Raw genomic sequence first — 13,443 nt, 5'->3', positions numbered from 1 at the left:
TAACTATTGCTGTAGGAAATTAGTAAAGTAGTGTGATCAATGGCTTCTCTCTCTCATCAGGATCTCAATAATTTACCAACAACATATCAGTGATGTAGCAGCATCTAAATGTTCAGTAGATCTTTTATTTTACAAAAAAACTTAGTCTTTAATTTTTTCACTTTATTTGTGTAAAATAAAGACCAAAATTGATATAATCTAAACAAGCCAAAAACTGATACTGGTTTTAATTGGCATTTTTTGTGTAACTATTGCTTTAAATTGGAAATTAGTAAAATAATGTGATCTCTCTCTCTGTGTGTCTCTGTGTGTCTCTCTGTGTCTCTCTGTGTGTCTCTGTGTGTCTCTCTGTGTCTCTCTGTGTGTCTCTGCCTCTCATTTTCTCTCTCCTCTGTCTCTTTCTCGCTCTAAAACAGAAAACACATAGATTGCATACATGGATACAAATACAACAAAATAACTTGAGTTATTTACATGATTAACAATTATTATTATTAATGATAATTGGCATAAAAAGGAAAATAAGTGAATTGAGACTTTATAAATATGTAATAACAAATAAATAAGTAATATTACTCTCTCTCTCTCTGTATCTCTCTCTCTCATGCTCTCTCTTTCTCTCTCTGTATCTCTTTCTCTCTCTCTCTCTCAGTCTCTCTCTGTCTCAGTCTCTCTCTCTGTATCTCTCTCTCTGTCTGTCTGTATCTTTCTCTCTCTCTCTCTCTCTCTCTCTCTCTCAGTCTCTCTCTGTATCTTTCTCTCTCTCTCTCTCTCTCTCTCTCTCTGTATCTCTTTCTCTCTCTCTCTCAGTCTCTCTCTGTATCTCTCTCTCTCTCGCTCTCTCTCTCTCTCTCTCAGTCTCTCTCTCTCTCTCAGTCTCTCTCTCTGTATCTCTCTGTCTGTCTGTATCTCTCTCTCTCTCTCTCAGTCTCTCTCTGTATCTCTCTCTCTCTCTCTCAGTCTCTCTCTCTGTATCTCTCTGTCTGTCTGTATCTCTCTCTCTCTCTCTCAGTCTCTCTCTGTATCTCTCTCTCTCTCTCTCAGTCTCTCTCTGTATCTCTCTCTCTCTCAGTCTCTCTCTCTCTCTCAGTCTCTCTCTGTCTCTCTCTCTCTCTCTCTCTCTCTCTCTCTCAGTCTCTCTCTCTCTCTCTCTCTCTCTCTCTCTCTCTCTCAGTCTCTCTCTGTCTCTCTGTCTGTCTGTATCTTTCTCAATTCAAATTCAAATTCAAATTCAAAGTTGCTTTATTAGCATGACAAATTTTCACATTTGTATTGCCAAAGCTGTGATTAACAAATATATATATATATATTCCTGACAAAATTTAACATAAGATAACTGTACAGGTAAATTTGAACACAAGTTTAAGTAAACAATTAAATTAATTATTATAAGAAAAAAAAAAAAAAAAAAAAAAAAAAAAAAACATATGATTTATAATAAAGAATAATAGAGCTTGTAGTTCTGTACAGCAGTGTATCTGTGGTCACTCACTGTCCCTCAGGCTGTGGCAGGCCTGGACGTACTGCGCTGCCAGAGTGCAGCACTCACTGTGTTCCCCCAGCAGGTAGGGGAGTTTTTCTGGATCGGGGATGTTTTTAAATGCAGGTAATTTGTGGGTGAATTTGGTGTAGAATTGGGTTCTAATCTGGGAATATTTGGGACATTCTGTAAGGAAGTGCAGCTCTGTCTCTGGTCTGTTCAGTGGGCAGTGTGGGCACACTCTCTGCTCTTTGGGCAGCCAGGATTTCTTGTGCCTGCCCGTCTCTATGGCCAGGCTGTGGGCACTGAGTCTGTACCTGGTCAGGGTGGACCTCAGTTTGGGGTCAGTCAGGGTGCTCAGGTATTCCGCTGCTCTGTACTGACGCTTTAGGGCCGAATAACACTGTAGTTTACTCTGAGATTTAGTTTGAGTTTCCCAATAGCTGATGTAGTTTTGTTGGAGTTGTTTTGTAATTTGGTTGAATCTGATTGGTGTCTGGTCCTGAGTGTGTGGGGTGTTAGTGTGTGTTAGAGCTGTGTGTGTAAGTGTGTTAATGTGTGTGAGTGTAGAACTGTGCTTCAGGACCAGCTGAGTGAGGGGACTGGTGTCTTTGCTCAACTCTTGGTACTGCAGAGATTTATAATGGTAAGAGTGGGGGTCGCTGTGTTGTAAATGTGTCCAGAATTTGATTGCCCTTTTTTGTATTTTTAAAATCAGTGGAAATTGGCCTAATTCTGCCCTGCATGCATTGTTTGGGGTGTTTCTGTGAACCTTCAGAATAATTTTACAGAATTCTGCATGCAGGGTCTCAATTGGATGTTTGTCCCATTTACTAAATTCTTGGTTTGTAAGCGGACCCCACACTTCACTGCCATAAAGGGCAATAGGTTGAATTACAAACTCAAATATTTTTAACCAAATTCTAATTGGAATTTCTACAGGAATTTGTTGTTTTATGGCGTAGAAAGCTCTGCGTGCTTTTCCTTTCAGTTCATTCACTGCCAATGTAAAGTTTCCAGATGAACTGATTGTAATACCTAAATAATTGTAGTTTTTTGAATATTCAATATTATTTGTACCTAATTTAAATATGTGCTTTTGCCCCTGAGATCTGGATCTTTTTTGAAATACTAAAATATTTGTCTTTTTTAGGTTTACTGCCAGGGCCCAGGTCTGGCAGTACTGCTCCAGCAGGTCCAGGTTCTGCTGTAGACCCTGCTCTGTGGGGGACAGCAGGACCAGGTCGTCTGCGTAGAGCAGGAATTTGATCTCTGAGTTTCTCTCTCTCTCTCTCTCTCTCAGTCTCTCTCTCTCTCTCTCTCTCAGTCTCTCTCTGTCTCTCTGTCTGTCTGTATCTTTCTCTCTCTCTCTCTCTCTCTCTCTCTCTCTCTCTCAGTCTCTCTCTCTGTATCTCTCTCTCTCTCTCTCAGTCTCTCTCAGTCTCTCTCTCTGGTGGAAAGTCCCCTGTGTTTTAGGGGTCGATGCTGCTGCAGCTGTGTGACCACATTAGAGAGCAGTGTGAGCAGCGTGGAGATAATGAGAGCCTCAGTGCTGCTCAATTATAGACCTGCCTTTACTGCGACTACTGCACATGCAGCGCTGCACTGACCAACACACACACACAAACAAACTGCACATGCAACAGTGCATTGACCAGAAACACGGATTTGTAGACATTTGCACACTCACTCGTTTGTGTACATCAAATTTTAACAATTGCCTTTACTACAATATAGCTTATTGTTCTTGTTAATATCTTGTCCATCATAAGGGGCTATAGTGATGTTCAATCAATCAACCTTTATTTTCAGGAATACATTGAGGGTGACCCTCATTTACAATGCAGCTGAGCGTGTACAGTATAAAAGGGATTGAAAACATTTAATAAGAAATTAGAATTAATAAGGAACAAATAGTAAAAATAACAAACAAACGAAATAAAGATTTTACATTGAAATTTAATATAGATTAATAAAATATGTATGCAAGAAGGATATGAAATGGGAAATACTAAAAAAGACCATAAAAAACGCTTTCCAGTGCTGGGGTCTTGGGTTCAAGTCCCTATCTGGGTGGAGTTTCCATGTTCTCCTCATGTCTGCATAGGTTTCCTCCCACAGTCCAAAAACATGGAGATCAGATTGAGTGTATATCGCCACTGTCCAATAAAAACAAGTATTTAAATTTTTGTTGATTTTTAGTTTACTACATATTATGAACACACAAATGTTTTTTTACCCTGTGCCAAAATTTCTTGATGAATGGACCAATAGAAATACTTCAAAATTACCTGAAATAAACTTTTTTACATTGACTTCCATTGAAAGTTTAAAAGCTGTTTTCTCTCCTGTAAAGTTGCCGTTTTGGATTTACTTGTTTTTCATCAGACAGCGATGTGCATGATTGGCTGCTGCTTGGTTAATTGTCGTACATGGCTGTAAAGGAGCATCCTTGTGTGTCTCTATATCATTGACGGCTCTATATAAGTGTAACTTCTCTGACGTATGTTTATGAATATATGAATTAGTAGTCGGATAATGATTTTTGAGTGCACAAAAATATTGTGAAGTATTACTTCAGGACAGCTTAAGAACACCAATACTAAATCCAACCCAAGCTGTCATATTCTTCTCTTCTCTGCTGAAACTGAGACTCAGTCCTTAATCATGTTAATCTGAGCTAAAAGCTAAAGCTGCTGTTTCCATGTGGGTCAGCCAGACGTCTTCCTGTAGCAGATTTTTTTCTCCAGTTTCTAAGAGTCTTTATTTGAAGATGTAGGAAACAGTACTCACCGCTCTCTGGCTTCTGTATCTGTAATTTCTCTAAAGAGAAGAAAAGAACTTCTACTTTTAATAGTTTTAACAGAGTTCTCTGTGTTTTATCTGTGTCTTTTTCTAGTTATGATGATGATGAAAGTGTGAATGAGCTGTAAGTGTGTAAGTGTGTAAATGCTGCTGCAGTAGAGAGTAACAGCAGTAACTCCATCCTGTGTTCCAGCACTACAGCTTTACTACAGACAAAGAATTTAGAAATTGTCATGAATTTAAACAAATAGTTAAAATCTGTGTAGCTAAGCGAGATGCTACTAAAACAAACCAGCAAACAGCTACATAAGCTTTTAAGCATTTGGCCCTGAGAGAATGGGGGAGTCCTTTTATTACATTACAGCTGCTGACAAAAGCCTCAAATACCAAATACCTTAATACAGACACAACACATCCCTAAAGAGGCCTCAGATGGCAAACTTCAGACGGGCATCATTAAACCACCTGCGCACAGCTGCACTGGAAGCTCCTGCAGGATTGTAGCTGATATTTTATGGGCTGCAGCTGCTTTAACTCAAACGTCCCAGACATTTAGTAAATACACCTGTTTCTTTACGGGATAACAGTCTTCACCGTGCTCTACCTATGTAGAAAATATTTAAATAATTTTAAGATCTTATATCCTCATTCTTAGAAAAGTTGTGGCCAACCACTTTGATTTTACCTGCATAGTAATCTCATAAAAAAAATCAATCCAAGCTGTTGTAGCACTGAGACACCTCTAGTAAAGATAATAACTAATAACAAATAATCAGTGTTTCAATGCTCTGTATCCCTACTGGGATGCTATCCTCTATAAAATGTTAGAGAACATGTTACGAATCCCTGGCTCAAAGTTTTCTGTTTCCTGTCTGTCCTCGTGCCTGTGTTGTCCCACGTGACCCGTGACCCTGTGTTCTACCTGTGTTTTTCCACTCACCTGTGTTCTTCTGTAACTCCGCCCCTTCGTCCCAGGTGTTTCATGTTTCCTGTGTGTGTGCACCTCTATTTAAGGTCCGTGTTTCATTTCCCCGGTGTCGATCCTTGTACGTTTATCGTCTGTCAGTGTTCCATGTTGTCCCGAGTTTCCTCAGTCTTGTTTTCAGTTTATCCCTGTGTATTTTGTGTTTGTTGTCAATAAATCCCGTTTTGGTTTGCATTTGCGTCAGCCTCCTCGTCCTCCCTGCACCCACCCTGACAGAAGGATCGACCCCAAAAATGGACGCAGCAAACCGTTGGACATGCTCCAGGTTGGCGATTCGCCACGCTCCATGCGGGACCCCGGCGTTGGAATCCCCGAGGCCTAAAGGACGCCACAGGCCTCGGGGTAGACGTTCTAAGGGGTCCCGCCAGCCGAAGGAGGATCCCTTTTCCGGGGAGGATTTGCTTGGGGGGGGCGCTGCGGGTGTGTGCGGGGAGCCTCGGGACTCGTATCAGGTTGGGTGAAACCTACGAGTACCCGAGGCTCGTGGAGCGTAAGCCGTGGGACTTCCTCGGTTGCGCTCCCAGCAGCTCCGAGGAGGAACAGGAGTTCTACACCGCACCGGCCAGAACCCCCTTACCGTACCCCACAAGGGCGGTGCTCTACACGGCTCTCGGACGCACAGCTCGAGAGGCCGCCCAGACTCCCGTGTTGCCCGCGGCTGAGGTTCCACGCCATGAGACCCCCGCGACTCATTCGCGCTCCGAGACCCCCGCGACTCATCCGCGCTCCGAGAAGCACGCGGCTGAGGTTCCACGCCCCGTGACTCCCGTGGCTCAGCCGCTCCCCGAGACTTCAGCGGCGGCTGCGCCGCTCCCCGAGACTACAGCGGCAGCAGCAGCGCCGCTCTCTGAAGCTCCAGCTAAGCTAGCTAGCCTGCTGGCTTCACCGCGCTCCAAGAAGCACGCGGCTGAGGCTCCACGCCCCGTGACTCCCGTGGCTCAGCCTCTCCCCGAGACTTCAGCGGCGGCCACGCTAGCTTGCTAGCTCCACCGCACTCTCCAGCTCGGCCGGCTTCCAGCTCTCCAGCCCGGCTGACTTCCAGCACTCCAGCTCGACCGGCTTCCAGCTCTCCAGCCCGGCCGAATTCCAGCACTCCAGCGCGGCCGGCTTCCAGCTCTCCAACCCGGCCGACTTCCAACACTCCAGCTCGGCAGGCTTCCAGCTCACCAGCCCGGCCGGCTTCTAGATCCTCGCCTCCGGCTCCGGAAGCAAGCTCCGGTCCGGTGTTTACAACCACGCCCACTGCTGAATTTGCGGCTCCAGTCCGGGTCTTGGCGGCAGCTGCACCCTCAGCTCCCGCTGAAGCGGCTTCTTCGCCAGCGGTGCCAGCCGCCCCCAAGCCCGCGGTGCCAGCCGCCTCCACGTCAGCGGTGCCTGCCGCGCTCACGCCAGCAGGACCCACCGCCTCTGTTTCGGCGCTGCCCGCGGCTCCGGCCGCCTCTGTTTCAGCGCTGCCCGCGGCTCCGGCCGCCTCTGACTCTGTGCCCGCTGCCTCCCCAGTTCACGTGCCTGGGCTACCCACCTCTGCTCCTGTGCTCCGTGGTCACGAGCTCCTAGGATCGCCACGCCTGCTCAAGCTGCACCCGCCGCGCCTGCTCGAGCAGCAACCGCTGCCCCAGCTCAGGCACCAGCAGCACCCGCTGCCCCAGCTCAAGCACCAGCAGCACCCGCTGCCCCAGCTCAAGCACCAGCAGCTCCCGCTGCTACAGCCTGAGCCCTAAACTAAAACCTTCAGCTGATACAAATATTAAACAGATACAATAATGATTTACTTCTGCACAGTTTGTCTTTGCTGTCGTAAAAATGGGAAAAGTACACCTTGCACGGCTCAAAATGAAGCGCAAAAGTCTAATTCTATTAATTGTGGTTAATTTGGGGCGTAACATGAAATAAACCAATCAGCATGTCACTTACTCATCATTCCCTTTAAGAGTCAGGTGAGCTCTGGCTTTGGTGGATTGCTATTTTAACAGTGCAGCGATCTTGATGTATCTAACGCTTCTCTTACAGCAGAGGAAACTGAGCTGCCCATTCATTCTGTTTATTGTTGTAAATGTAAAAGTTGGGTTTGTGCATTGCTGTGTGTTCATGCCAAGATAGTGATAAACGTCTGACTGTTGGCTTCTGTCTAGGTTGTATTCAGTCAGTGGAGCTCCTGTGTTTTCTGTTGCCAAGATAAACAAGTAAAACTCCAGAAATGTACCTGAACACACCTCATTTCCAGAACACCACACCCATCAGTGTAGATATATTCAGAAAAAATAGACTGTTGGTGGGGTCTAAGATAGCGATGACACACACAAATGCACCAGTATACCAGTCACTCTCAAACTTTTCACACATGCACTGCAAAAAAACTAAATCTTAGTAGGTACATTTTTCTCAATTTAAGGCATTAAATCTTATTTTCTTCTCTGATAAGACTTTTTGTCTTACTAAGCATTGTGTAAGTGTTAGATTATTTTGCTTATTATATTAATTATTCTAATAATTTACCTTATTTTAAGTAATAAATAAGCTCAAAATAAGCACAATCAAGCAGCAATCAAGTTATTCTGATTCTTGTGTCCAAAAACAGTGACTTTTTTGGCTTGATTTAGGTGTTACTTCACTCATTTTGAGACTTTGCCATTGCTTTTTGTAAGAAATCTTACTAAGAAAATTTTGCTTACCCCATGGTAGATTTTTATGAACTTCCTCTCTGACTCATTCCTACAACACAGTTTACAATATACTCCTCACACATTCACCTAATTTACACCCACTCTTACTTTTATATTTATATACCTGCTAACTCATACTCAATCACCTATTTACACTTAATCTAATTCACACTCACTCTTACTCACTTACTCTCTCACTACTTAACCCACCCACTCACACACTCACACACACACTCATTCATTCATTCATTCCTCTTCCTACCCAGCGTTCCTCCACATCAGAACCAAGAGCCGAACCAAACAAAGTGCAGCAGCGTTCAAAGAGAATCAGCCCCTCTTTCTTGTGGGAGGCTCTGGATTTCCTTACAGCTCGTTTTGTAAAATCTCAGCGCTGATTAAAATCTTCAAACGCGCCCGGCTCTCCTCATCACGCTGAACAAAAGGCCGCAGCCCTGGGCTTTAACAATGTCTGGTGCAGGCAGTGTGTCATTACTGTCTGTTTCTCGCTGCAGGAATGCACACTGACTCATTTGTCTTCATGCTAAACCACAGAGCTGGCACTGGACGAGAGAGAAAGAGAAAGATAAGGAGAGAGAGAGAGAGAGGGATTTTTTGTGAAAGATTTGGGCACTTAGCTGGATTTTCTCCACTGTATTTGTCCAATAATGCCTATGAGTAGTTGGCAGGTCCATGTTTAAACCATTAGCCAGAGCGTTTACTGAAAGCTGCCCACACTGTAACTCTCAGCACATAATAGGGTGAATAAAACATAACAGGGTTAAAATAAATAAATAAATAAATAAATAAATAAATAAATAAATAAGGCACCTGGAAGTTGATTTGTTGAAATTAAATGAAACTTTAAACAGTTTTATACAGTTTATACAGTTTATTGGGGAAAACAATATACCTGAAAACAAACTACCTGAAGACTAAGGTTGACTGATTGTCATATGCTACGCTCCCCAGATCACCACACCAGTAGTTGGGGCAGTATGATGCTCCACAGCAAAAGCAGGATTAAAGAAGTCACCATGAGTCCTCCTTATTTTAGCCTGACAGACATTGGAGAATCTGTATTAGTTGATAAAGCTTATATTATCAAATCTGATCACACTAGTGATTAATAATTAATAATAATTAATTATTAAGAGTCGATAACTAGTACAGATATTAAACCTGCTACTAGATATTTGTTGTTGGGTTTTGCAAACAAAGGCGATGGGGGATGGCTGACTGACGGACACAACCGTACAAACATGCTTTTCTCATTCCAGTTATATAACATATGCGACCACTTTTTTAAGTCTGTCAACTGGACAAAATGTCTTCAAATATGTTTCAAAGGCAAGTCTAGCCATCAACACTCTCTCACCAAGAGGAACACTACCCAAAAGTACTCCTGAGTCTTTTATGAGAACAGTCCCTCTTATGGAAAGACCAGGTACTCTATCAGTTTTGTAGAGATGAGTCTTGTCTTGTTTTTGACTGTTTCCAATATTTTAGCGCAGTTGGCAGCAGCACTTAGCTCTAGAAAATGACGCCTGATAGCACTAGACCGAAGAGCTTTGAGTGTTCTGGTAAGCCATAGCGCTATTGGCTAGCGGTTTGTCCCACGTAGCTTGTTTTACCAAGGTAAACACACAGAATACAGTCCGATATACCCAGCTCTGAATGTCGAAAGAGCTAGCGCTGTGGTTAGCGGCTAATGTTAATACTGCTCCAGCCTTAGTGCTGGAGAAACTTCACTGAAACTCTCTTGTATAACGCTGTTCTGCAGCAGAGCGGCTTTACTGCTCCTTAAATACCTGACTGGTAATATTTATACATACATTAAGATGCACCAGATTATAAGGTGCACTGTTGATTATTTGGAAAAAGGAAAGGATTTTTTTTAGATGTCTATAAAAAATTGTTTCACATGCATGTCTAGCCATCAACACTTTCTCACCAAGAGGAACACTACCCAAAAGTATCCTCTGAGCCTTTAATGAGAACAATCCCTCTTATGGAAAGACCAGGTATTGTATCAGTTTTGTAGAGATGAGTCTTGACTTATTCTTGACTGTTTCCCATATTTTAAGTAGTGCTTTGCGCTTGTAAATGATGCCTGATAGTGCTAAACTGAAGAACCCTGAGTTTTCCAGAAGACCAGAGCGCTATCAGCTAGCTTTTCGTGCAGAGTACAGTCCAACCTCTGAATGTCAAAAGAGCTAAAGAGCTAGCGCTGTAGTTAGTAGCTAATGCTAATACTGCTCCAGCCTTAGAGCTGGAGAAACTTCACTGAAACTCTCTTGTATAATGCTGTAGTCCAGCGGAGTGGCTTTACTGCTCCTTAAATACCTGACTGGTATAATTCATACATAAGGTGCACTGATGATTTTTGAGTAAATTAAAGGATTTTAAGTGCACCTTATGGTGCAAAAAAATATGGTAGTATGATGTTTTAAAGTCTGTCAACTGGGAAAAATGTCTTTAAAAATATGTCTTCCAAGCATGACTATCCATCATCAGTCTCTCACCAAGAGGAACACTACCCAAAAGTATCCTCTGAGCCTTTTGCTAGAACAATCCCTCTTGTGGAAAGACCAGGTACTGTATCAGTTTTGTAGAGATAGGTCTTGACTTGTTCTTGACTGTAGCGCTAGTAAATTACACCTGATAATGCTAAATTGAAGAACCCTGAGTTTTCCAGGAAATTTTTAGTGCAGAGTACAGTCCAATATACTCACCTCTAAATGTCGAAAAAGCTAAAGAGCTAGCGCTGTAGTTAGTGGCTAATGCTAATACTGCTCCAGCCTTAGAGCTGGAGAAACTTCACTAAAACTCTCTTGTATAACGCTGTACTTCAGTGGAGTGGCTTTACTGCTGCTTAATACCTGACTGGTAGAACTTAATAAAGAAATTGGGGAAAAAATTGCACCTTAGAGTCCAAAAAATACGGTGATATGATATGATATCATATATGCGACCCTCAGCAGACTCTCAAAGTTTGTAAACCGGGCAAAATTTCTTCAAGATATGTCTTACAGGCAAGTCTAGCCATCAGCAGTCTTTCACCAGGAGGTACACAACCCAAAAGTATCCTCTGAGCCTTTTATAAGAACAGTCCCTCCTATGGAAAGACCAGCTATTGTAGTAGATTTGTAAAGATGAATCTTGTCTTGTTCTTGACTGTTTGCCACTGGAATTTGGAGGCATTAAAGGTGAGAAATGCTGAGAATGTTTTGTGTTTTATTTCCCGCTTTGTTAAAAGAGCTTTTCTCTGAGAGATGTGACCCATCCGTCACGTACGAAGCCGCTGCGTGATCGGTGATTAAATGCGTAAATTCGGTTTTCCACTTTAGAAGATTGTTCTTGGCCACACTTAGAGCTGTAAGTATAGATAAGAAGCGCCGCCGTCTCTGAAAAGCAGCAGCGCATTAGCAGGCCTCGCTGCAGCCTTGGGCCAAAATGCAGAAATGTGAATTAAGGCTGCTGGTTCACCATCAATCAGAAGACACACGAGCTTTGTGTTCTCTTTGTTGTGGTCGACACCTGAGGATGAAGCGCATACCTGTGACAGTCCGTCCATACGCTGCCGGGGCTGCGAGCGAAGTCTTCGGGCCGAGTGCGTGGACGTCTGCGTAACACAACACCCTGATGTCATAACCGTCGGCTCCAGATGGCCCTGGCCCATTGTTTCGGTGGGCACATGTCATCCCTCTGGCAGTCATTACGGCACAGAAAGTAAAACAACGTCAGACAAATTAGCATTTCTCTTTGGTGAAATAAATTGCAGACAAAATCTAACAAACACCAGCTGCACACCAGCCTCCCTGAAACACACACACTCTGCTTCCTGAGCTGCTGTGATCCTTCCTTTGTGTGTGAAGCGTCTACAGGAGGAACAGGAACAGCAGATTGAGACGTGACTCTTTGACCCATCTCTGTTCTCTAATCTGTAACTCTTCATTATTTAGATGTAATTCTTCATTATTTTCATATTAAACATGTTTTACACAGTGATAAACATGGCATGTGGGATACAGGAGCTCCACTTTGACTCTAAACTGGAAAACTTTTCACACTACTGGATTTAGAGTCGATAACTAGTACAGATATTTAACCTGCTAGAAATTTGTTGTTGGGTTTAAAGTGTTGCAAAAAGCTCTTGGTTCATGTCTTTCAACAGTTAACTCACAGCAACCAAGACATAGTTGGATCCAAAAGCAGTTGTCAAATGTAAAACCAGTACTAAAATCACGTAGTGTCACCCTAGCCTTGAGTTAAGTGAACAAAACTGTAATTCTTAGAAAAACATTTTCTTTCAAAGTCAAACGAGTTATCATGTTAATCTACACAGATTTCTCTCCTAAAAAACATTATTTAGGTGAGTAAAGAGCTTCTGTTCATTTGCAGCAAGCTTAGATTTCCAATATTTTAACGCTAGCCATTTTTAGCAGCACTTAGCGCTAATAAATGCCGTCTGACAGTGCTACACTGAGGATCATCTCATGTAGTTTTAACAGAGTAAACACACAGGCTAGAGTCCAATATACTCACCTCTGAACAACAGAAGAGCTAGCGCTGCGGTTAGCGCCTAATGCTAATAATGCTTCAGACTTAGTGCTGGAGAAACTTCACTAAAACTCACCCTTATAACTCTGCACTTCAGTGGGGTGGCAGTGTTTCCACCTGCTCCACCACCTCATTACCTTCCCCAGGTGTTTCCTGTTTCCTCCATATGTATTTAAACTCCTGTGTTTCAGTGTCCATTGTCGGTTCTTATACATAGGTTAGGTTGTTGTTTCTTTTTCTGGTTTTATTTCTTGTTTTGTGTATTCCTGTATTTTGGTTATTCTGCTTTTGCTGTACCTAAAGCATGCCATTTATATTAAAACCTTATTGTTGATACGTTTAAAAAGTCACATTTTAGCGTCTTTATTGGTAACAGTTTTATACATAACACACTATGAACCCTGTCACACACCCTGCACAAGGTGTGCTGCGATGCTTATTGTTATCTTACACCCCAACAACAGTCTATTTTTATGCATTACTAAATAGCAGCAGAGCTTCTGAATATATCTACACTGATGGGCGTGGTGTTCTGGAAATGAGGTGTGTTCAGGTACATTTCTGGAGTTTTGCTTGTTTATCTTGACAACGGAAAACACAGGAGCTCCACTGACTGAATAAAACCTAGACAGACATTCATTGCTATCTTAGCAGTGAACTGCTAGAGAGGTATAAATCCCCAGCTTTGAGCTTTGGAGTAGTGGAACTATGTTAGGTGTGGTCTTATCTTACATCAAAGATGCTGTGAAATCTAGTACTTGTTTCCAAAACTACTAGAGTAAAATACAACTGATAGAGTTGTTATAGTAGTACGAAAGAGAGATGATTGCCAAAAAAGCAATATTGATGCATTTATGAAGGCAATATATTGTGAAATAATAAATATGCAATGTATCCAAGCATACAAAGAAAACAACACCAGTAGAAAGTGAGAATGGAAATTGTGTATA

The sequence above is a fragment of the Astyanax mexicanus genome, chromosome 11 (assembly GCF_023375975.1).
Source record: "Astyanax mexicanus isolate ESR-SI-001 chromosome 11, AstMex3_surface, whole genome shotgun sequence".
Lineage (NCBI taxonomy): Eukaryota > Metazoa > Chordata > Actinopteri > Characiformes > Acestrorhamphidae > Astyanax > Astyanax mexicanus.
This window is presented reverse-complemented; position numbering follows the sequence as displayed.